Source organism: Camellia sinensis, chromosome 2 (genome assembly GCF_055761805.1).
Source record: "Camellia sinensis isolate YWXY chromosome 2, ASM5576180v1, whole genome shotgun sequence".
In the NCBI taxonomy this organism is placed as follows: Eukaryota; Viridiplantae; Streptophyta; class Magnoliopsida; order Ericales; family Theaceae; genus Camellia; species Camellia sinensis.
The window spans coordinates 216,466,653-216,476,059 of record NC_138962.1 but is presented as its reverse complement, the minus strand read 5'-3'; the positions used below and the strand labels follow the sequence as shown (position 1 = coordinate 216,476,059).

Below are 9,407 nucleotides of genomic sequence, written 5' to 3'. Positions count from 1 at the left end.
AGGATGATGATAAAAAGATGGATTCAAGCCCATCACAGTCTTCAATTAGAAATCTTCTTAAATCTCTCACATCCCTCAACAATTGAATATCTGATAAGCTAATGTGATAGTCCCATCTTCCAATGTTCAAGTACTCTATGTTGCTGGGGGGCGTTACGTGACCTACACCGGTACTTCTAAAATATTTAGAGTTGTAGATACAAACTTTGGTTGCTTCAGGACAGTATTTCTCTTGTTCATCATCTTGGTTCTTTTTTATCAACAATTCCCACCACAAGGTTGTAGTTTTCCAAACTTTGACATTGTAGAGATGTCACATAATAAGTAAGCTCTTGAACACTGTGAAACTGAACTTTAAGAACTTTTAATTGTGTCAAGCCTAACAGCTTTTTTGATGACACTTCTACTTTTGTTCTCTTAATTCTAAGGCATTGGAGCTGTGAGAGTCTGTGTAACTTCCAGCAAGGAAACGTACGTAGGCTGTAGTTTCAGGAGAGGTTGAGATTTCTGAGACTAGTCAATTCTTCTATACCTTGGGGTATTTCTTCAATCTAACTTTCAGTCAGTTTTAACTCTTTCAATGCCTTTAGTTTCTCCAGTGAAGGAACATAATTTAGTTGCTGACAATTCTCTACTACCAGTGCATAAAAATTCTCCAACTTAGAGATGGACTCTGGCAGAGATTGTATGGCGGTGAAAGACAACTCCAATACCTTGAGACGCTGCATATGAGTGAAGAAAGAATTTGGAATCCGTAATACTTAAGGTGGAGGGCTGAGGGCAAATAGAATCAATTTTCTGGTGGAATTCCGGCAACAATTGGCTATTTGAAGTGAGCAATTTTCATTTAGAAAACAACTTGTCTTCTGGTACTATTCCAGAGTCTTTAGGTTCGTGTGTTTCTCTAAGTGACATAAACCTCAGCCGGAAATTCATTTTCCGGCAAGATTCCGGTGAGTATTGGTTCTTTAAGGAGCCTAAACTCCTTAAATCTGTCGCACAACAAACTTTCCAGGGAAATTCCAGTGAGTTTGTCTTTGCTAAAACTTAGCATTCTTGATTTGTCAAACATTAAGTTGATGGGTCGTATACCAGATTCTTTATCAATTGAAGCATTTGTTGGTGGCTTTGCCGGAAACCCGGGACTATGTGGTGAGAATATGAGGAATCTTCGGCCATGCTTGTCAGATTTTGGCAAGTCCAGCAATGTTCGGACGGTTATATCTTGCATTGTAGCTGGGGCAATTGTCTTGTTTGTGTCACTTGCATGTTTCATGTATGTTAAGTATAAATATAAGATGGAAAATCAGGACTGTCCGATCAAACGATACAGTTCTTTGGATATGAAACAATTCCATCTATTGAGCTTCACTGAAGAAGAAGTCATGAATGCAATCAAAAAGGAAAATTTGATTGGCAAAGGTGGGTCAGGAAATGTGTACAAAGTCATGCCAGGGAATGGCAAACAATTGGCTGTTAAACATATTTGGAAGTCAGATTCCGGTGACCGGAGAAGCTGCCGGAGCAGCTCAGCGGTGATTCCTAAGGGAAATCTCTGGTCGCTGGAATATGATGCCGAGGTGGCCACATTGAGCTCGATTAGGCATTTGAATGTAGTGAAATTGTACGGTTGCATCACAAGCGAGGAGTGGAATTTACTGGTTTACGAGTACCTGCCCAATGGGAGTTTGTGGGATAGGTTGCACACGTGTCAGAAGATCGAGATGGATTGGGAGGTGCGATATGAGATCGCGGTGAGGGACGCCAAAGGGCTTGAGTACTTGCATAATGGGAGCGATACGAGATCTCGGTGGGGCTGCCAAAGGGCTTGAGTACTTGCATCATGGGTGTGATAGGCCGGTGATTCACCAGGATGTGAAAACAAGCAACATCTTGTTGGATAAGCAATTAAAGCCCAAGATTGCAGATTTTCGCCTAGCAAAAGTTGAGCAGCCAAATGGAGTTTGGGATTCTACCTACATTATTGCAGGGACTCATGGTTACATAGCTCCAGGTTAGCTTTTATTTCCATGTACATGCTATTTTCAGTGACAAGGTTTAGTTGCTGTTGTGAATGTCTCATACTTTACCAGGTTCATGCATATGACCTGTTAGCTGTTGGGATCTGGGATCCCGCCCAAGACCTTATAGAAATCATTGCAAGCAGAAAAACACACCCATGCACAAGGAGACACAATATTTTACGTGGTTCGGCCCAATGCCTACGTCCACGGGAGAGTAACCGGTTATCACTATACCAATGAGGAGATTACAGAAAGATTACAATAGAGGAGGAGCTCACACTCTCCTCACTCAGCCACTCACCCGTCTCCCTCGCTCACACCGAGGGAGACGGTCTCTCCACCTCACATCTCTCGCACTCTTTGGTTCACGGTTTTCTTCCTCACTCTCTTACTCACACTTTGGCCTCTCCTCTCAACCTCCATTTATAGGTGAGGGAGTAGGTGGGAGAGCCTTTGGGTAGCCTCCATGTTTGACCCTTGACATGGTTGGTGGCCACCAAGCTTGACTTGGTTGGTTGCCTTCCATTGTTGACCAACCAACTTGGATGATCACCTTTTTCACACATGGGTGAATTCAACAAATCACCCCCTCAACCCATGTGAGGTGATCCATTGCATACACTGCTGCTAATCTTGTCACGCCCAAATTCAACAAAGTCTGCATCTCTTCACTGAGACGCTGCATCCCCTGAAGCTAGAGATAAAACACCAGAGATACAAGAGGAGGAGGGAATCCGACATCCTCAACTCAACTCACACCACTCTCTGATTTGGAGAGAGCCACTGCTCCTATCTCCCACAGATCTCTTCCATGCTTCCTGTCTCGAATGTCTATACCTGCTATGCTTGAACTTGCGCAACCAAGATATCCGACACCCCCTGATTGGATGTCCTGCACCCCCTGCTGGGATGCCCTTGACTGTCATGCATTACCTCGCAGGACCAGTCATTGGAGCAATAGAAAACTCGTTGTTTATCTCATCAACGTCCTCTGTCTTCTTTGCTCGGAGCTTTTCCTCTGAACTTTCAGCCTTTGCCCTCTGCACTTCTGAACAACCTCCTGGCGTTTCCACATACGCTTGTTGTCTGTGCCTTTGCAATCCCTGATTTGCTGTCCAGTAGATTGATGGTTGACAGTAGCTCCATCTGTCAAAGCATCGTCAGCTATGCAATTCCTTGCATAGTGCCCGTACCCATGGCTTCTGGTCTCCTTGCGTCGAGCTCGCCTGAGAGATCCGCATCAACTCTATCATCCGCTGCCATGGAACTAAAGAAACCACCATAGAGAAATAAGACTTGTCACTCCTTGGCACGCACTCTTGCATTTTACCTGTCTCAATTTCTCTGTCTGGAAGTTCCTGTGAACTGTCAACAACCCGCTGCTGCACACTCTTCTCGCGCCTCTGTACGACACTCTAGCGTACCCTTGCACTGTTGCACGTCTGCAATTGTACTTCTGCGCTTAGTATGCTCCTCTGCATCTATTGTTCTACATGTCCACATACCATTAGTACCTTCTCGTATACAGTAGCTCCAACAGCCACAGTATTTCCCTGAGCCTGTACTGGTTGCCAAATCATCTATCCGTCGATGAATGGTCTTCTCTTTTGATTGAACCAGATCCTCCAATCACCTCAACAACCAGGAAAGTTCCCAGGAAAGACTGGTGGGGTCACAACCGGTCCCACTTAAGAACCAGTCTCCTTAGACAGTGTCTTTTTGACAGAACTTTCCTAGACCTTTGAGATAATCATGTCTGCAATCCTCTGATCGCCCCTGACCAATCCTGATCTCCCTCGATCTGCCATTTGATCAAGCCTGATCTCCTCTGGTCTTCAATGATCTATCTCAATCTGTATCTGGTTGTCCAATCTGGTCAGAATCTGCCCATTCTAACCTCTTCAGTGAATCCGCAGCGTTCCACAATATCCGGCAACCTTCCTTCGAGTATTGAAGATAACAAACTCCCATGTTTTGACAATCTTTCAAAACCGTTCAAAATTTCACTATTCTGACCTTGCGGTTGCGTCCGGAGCGGTCCGTTTAGCTAGGACCAACCTTCGCTGCATTTCCGGGGACCTCACTGAAAACTATCCCCGAAAGCTGGGCCACACCACAATTTTCTGAAAATTCTGGGCCAAATTGCAATTTTCAGAAGTTCAGGGAATATTCCGTGTACCAACAGAATATTCCGTCCACTGCCCCTGACGCCGTCTGCCACTTTAATCTGCCTTCTTTTTACAGAAACTCCATCTCCAAAATCTGACCGTACGGATGTGTCCGGAATACTCCAAATAGTCGGAAACCACTATTGGATCACCAAAAACGGACTCCAAATGGCTTCGATCTAGCCAAAACATTTTGTACGCCTCAGATCTGCGGCTGTACCTTCGCCGCGAAACACAGGATTCTTCCTCCTGCGGATGACGTGGCAGCTGACGTGGCTGATGACGTGGCACGCGCGTGCCATACACGCGCCTCCCCCACTCGTCTTCTTCCTTCATCCGCGCGTGGAGCGCGTGCCTGCGACTGGGCCGACGCGCCGGCTGCCTTCACGGCGCGTGGCGGCGCGTGCCGAGATTGGGCCTCACGCGCCTTCTTCAGGAGGCGCGTGAGGGCGCGTGGAAGCTCCTCTGGGTGTCTGCTTTATATGGTTGGACTCCTCTTCTCGAGCCCTTTCTCCTGGTATGCTCAAAACCTGATTTTGAGCAACTTGATTTCTGGGCAGTTTCAAACAACACGCTGTTTTTGTTCCGAAACGCCACCGACGAGGCTCTGATACCACTTGTTGGGATCTGGGATCCCGCCCAAGACCTTATAGAAATCATTGCAAGCAGAAAAACACACCCATGCACAAGGAGACACAATATTTTACGTGGTTCGGCCCAATGCCTACGTCCACGGGAGAGTAACCGGTTATCACTATACCAATGAGGAGATTACAGAAAGATTACAATAGAGGAGGAGCTCACACTCTCCTCACTCAGCCACTCACCCGTCTCCCTCGCTCACACCGAGGGAGACGGTCTCTCCACCTCACATCTCTCGCACTCTTTGGTTCACGGTTTTCTTCCTCACTCTCTTACTCACACTTTGGCCTCTCCTCTCAACCTCCATTTATAGGTGAGGGAGTAGGTGGGAGAGCCTTTGGGTAGCCTCCATGTTTGACCCTTGACATGGTTGGTGGCCACCAAGCTTGACTTGGTTGGTTGCCTTCCATTGTTGACCAACCAACTTGGATGATCACCTTTTTCACACATGGGTGAATTCAACATTAGCAACCTGGTCAAACTCAGTTCTTGTTGTATTCAAATTTTAATATATATATATTATAGGTTATTTCGGGGAATAGGGTTACGTGAGTAGAGCGAACTCTTGTTATAGACAACTTAGAAAGAGACAGCTGCTTCTTGTATTTCTCCTATTTTAATAGCCAGAACCTTTTGTCATTCTTCGCCCATGGACAAGCGACATATATCTTGTATTCTTGTGTAATTACTCTGTTTTACTTTCTCATTTTTGTTTGTTCTATCATAATAGTTGCATTCTTACTTTCCACAAGTGCTTTAGTGTTTTGAAATCACAATAGGTGGTTCTAAATATTCTTTACTTGTTGCAATGAAACTGATTGTTGTGCCTTGTTTTGGTTTTGAAGAATACGTATACACAAGCAAGGTGAATGAGAAGAGTGATGTATATAGCTTTGGGGTGGTGCTGATGGAACTAGTGACAGGAAAGAGGCCTGTCGAGCCAGAGTTCGAAGAGAACAAAGACATAGTCCAGTGGGTGTGCGGAGAGATGAGAAGCAAAGGCAGTTCAATTCATTTGGTGGACGCAGCCATCTCAGAGGCCATGTAGGAAGACGCTGCCAGGGTGTTGAGAATTGCAGTTCACTACACGATGAAGACTTCGGCACTGAGGCCTTCCATGAGAATGGTAGTGCAAATGTTGGAAGAGGCCGAGCCTTGTAATTTAATAGGCTTAATTGCCTGTAAAGACGGTGAAAACAGTAAGAGCTGATGAGTTGGAGCACAATAGCAAGTTCAATGATGGAGATTCAGTTGGAAGAGTAGGTCTTAATCTGGTGACTAGCAAGTCTCTTAGTGGTTATAGCACAGTAGACAATTCAAGTGAAGATCAGAGTTAACATTGCAGGCCTCAATTTGTTGCCAGTAAATCAACAAGTCTATTAGCTTATATGATTAGATTGCAATGTTTATTTGGTAAGAAACTCAAATGCCAAGCTTGCTAGTTTAGCTCTTTTTAGCCTGTAAGAGAGTGAGGCAGAGAGAGACGTATGTAATGATATGAGATAACTTAATATCATTTTTATTCCACTCGTAGGTGATGAACCACTTAATATAAATGGAATAATTTGAGTTTTTTCTTTTGAAAACAAGGAAAACATTTATATTAAAACAACAATAACATACGGAAACAAGACTCCAAAGGGCCGTACAAACCAAACAACAAAACGAAAAGAAAAAAACAAACAAAAAAAAACCAACAAATTTGCCAAAAAAAACTAGTTACGACCCAAGAAAAACTACCAATCTTCTCAAAGATGTGGTCTAGAAAGCAAGATTTGCTTGAAAGCCCGTTGTCCCCGTCGACGTCGTCCCCGTCGCCGCTGCCCAACTCCGTCGCCGCTGTCGCCGTACTTTGGACAATGCCAGAAGCTAGAGTTGAGGAAGAAGTATACCCACAATGATATGGGAGAAAGCTTAAGAGAGGAGGGAACTATTGTGAGTGTCGAAAATCAGGGAAGAAAACTCTCAAACTCTTGTTTCAGACATAAAAAGTTCAGATCTACACTCTAAAACTATAGATCTATACTCTAAGAGTGTAGATCTACACTTTAGAAGGGTAAAAGGAGTTGTTGGAGCACCGTTGGAATTTTTTATTTTATTTTATAATTTGAGTTGATTATGCTCCATTGTATTGCTTCATTTGTCAAGTAATGGGAAATAATTTTTTTAAAAAAATGAGACCTCAGTGCCACCAGTGTATAGGGAAGGCAAAATGTACACAACCTTACCTAACATGATTGAGTCGTATTTATTACACATGAAGCCCTTCTCCCTTTATGAGCAAATTGATTATGCAATAATGAGAAAGAGGGGATCAGAGCCCATTGGCTTTGATTCTTTTTTCTGTGTTATCCTTTCTCTTCAAAGTACAAGTCTTGTACTTCAAGATTGGTAGAAGAACCAAAAGAATAGGGTTCTTTAATTGTGAAGCTAGGACTGTGGTTTTGTCCAAGGAAATTCGTCCATGTTACCTGTTTCATCATGACTGACTTGAAAAATAAATCTAATTGGGCTTTTGGTTACCAAGCTAAATCATGACATAAAGAATGTTGTGAAAACCAATTGCCTTTTAGAAGAATTGAATCTTCTAATATCATCTTATTTCTTTTAATTGCAGAAGCATTCTGATAAGTGTGCACACAACAGTCCTCAAGTGCATGGGGGTGGCTTTTATTTTTTGTCACCCATTTAAATAAATAAAAAAATGTCTACATATTTTGTCAAATTTTCATTAATTATATCAATAGACTAATTCATTTACACTTTAATTAAGCAATTTTGTTTTAGCTTTATCTTCTTTCAAGTTAATTACATGCATAGTGAGCTTACTTCATGAAGTTTAAAGCTATTGTGTCTAAAGTTAGGATAACGGTATCATGATTCAAACACCATAAAAAAAAAAAAAAAATAATGTTCGAGGGGGCAAAAACACGGAGTACATAACTTCATAAAACTGAAATGATTTAGACTTAAAAGAGTGAAACAATTTATTGCATGTCTTTGTCACACACAAATACATTAGTTACCTCAACTATTACAAAGTTGCAGAGCATTGTGTATGAAATAGAAAGTAAATAAATTTAAACAAGCAAATATAATTCAATAAAAAATTGAACAAGAAGAAGATAATAACACTTCGGCAAAGCCACTTTCCTTGCACAACACTTGGGTACATGGATGTTGTGAAAATTTGGCTCCTTTGGAATCATTAAAGGCCTTTTTCCCCGTGACAATGACCTGGATGCAGAAGAAGTAGCAGCTTTATTTGCATGGCTAATATCACTATGGCTTGGCTCTCCTGCTTCCTCGGACCTTAAAGTTGTTGATGATATATCCTTTACCACAGTGAGTTGTTTACCACAAGCCATTGCCTTCTTCGTTGAAGCAACCCTGAAAAAGTGTATAGCTAAATCAGTCTTATGGAGAATTTTTCATAAATTAAGGATGAGATAACACTGAACCAAGAGTAGTACTCACCCTTTGGGACTAATAAACTGTTTATGCTGTGAAGATGACTTTGTCTTTCGTAAGCTGTTTTCTGATTTTTGACTAGTAACATCCCTGCCATATTCAAGTCTGGAGGTTATTAGTTTAGGTTTTTGTTGTGTTGATTTGGAACATCTCTGTGGGGTTATAGTAGCTATCTTTGGATATGCTTGTCCTTCTGAAGCTGTTCGACTCTGTTTCTGCAAATTACAAGATGAAGAATTTTTTTAAGAAATCTCAAACTTTTGAACCTTACAATAACAACGGCGAGGAATTTAAAAGTGTATAAATAAGTAAACAATTGAAAATGAAGATGACTTACGGGTTCATCCTTTTGATAATTTTTCTGTAATTCATTTCCACTGCTTTCATTTGTATCGTGATTGCACTTTCTTTGCTCGAGGCACTTCTCATTTCTCTGAGATCAAATGCAAAATATCTGGCTTCAGTATTATTCATTCATGATAAATACAAGAAATAATCCCCACAAGAAAATGCTCACTTGGATTTCATTCCCATGCTTTTTGTGCAAACTTCTACTTAGGAGCGTAAAAGCTGCTATAATTTCCTTATGAGGAACTAGTGCTTGCATTTTCCTCTCCAAGTTTGCTTCCTTAAGAATTCCTCTCTCCTAAAAAATCATCAGTTCTATTAGATGTGACAAGCAAGAACATATTTTTTTGTACATAATTAATTTGGGAAAGACACGGCTTACATCAGTCCTTAGAGCCTGAAAGGCTTGGGATTTGTGGGTTTTGGTTTTTTTATACTTCACCCCTTGAGCACCAGTGGTATCTACAATGAGCCCTTCTTTCAAATTTTTGTCCTGTGTTTGGTTAACCTACAATAATTTCAAAAGTATAATCAAAATAATGAGATGATGCAACCATCTAATATGAAACAGAAAATTATATGTGATAAAGTTCCTGTTATTCTAAAACACAAGAGAAAAAGAAATAGGACCTTTTTAGTAAATTCATTTGTCTCCTGCTTGCGAAATATTTTGCTTCCAGAACTAGATTCACACCTATTACCATCAGAGGCCAAAGCATTTTCTTTGTCATCGCTGTCCACGGCTTCACCTTCA

The 9,407-nt window shown here is 41.8% G+C and overlaps 1 pseudogene; it reads left to right on the top strand.

The window, feature by feature from the left end:
- The first annotated feature begins 666 nt into the window (after nt 1–666).
- On the top strand, nt 667–6,171 carry LOC114280994 (receptor-like protein kinase 7; annotated as a pseudogene).
- Nucleotides 6,172–9,407: the final 3,236 nt, after the last annotated feature.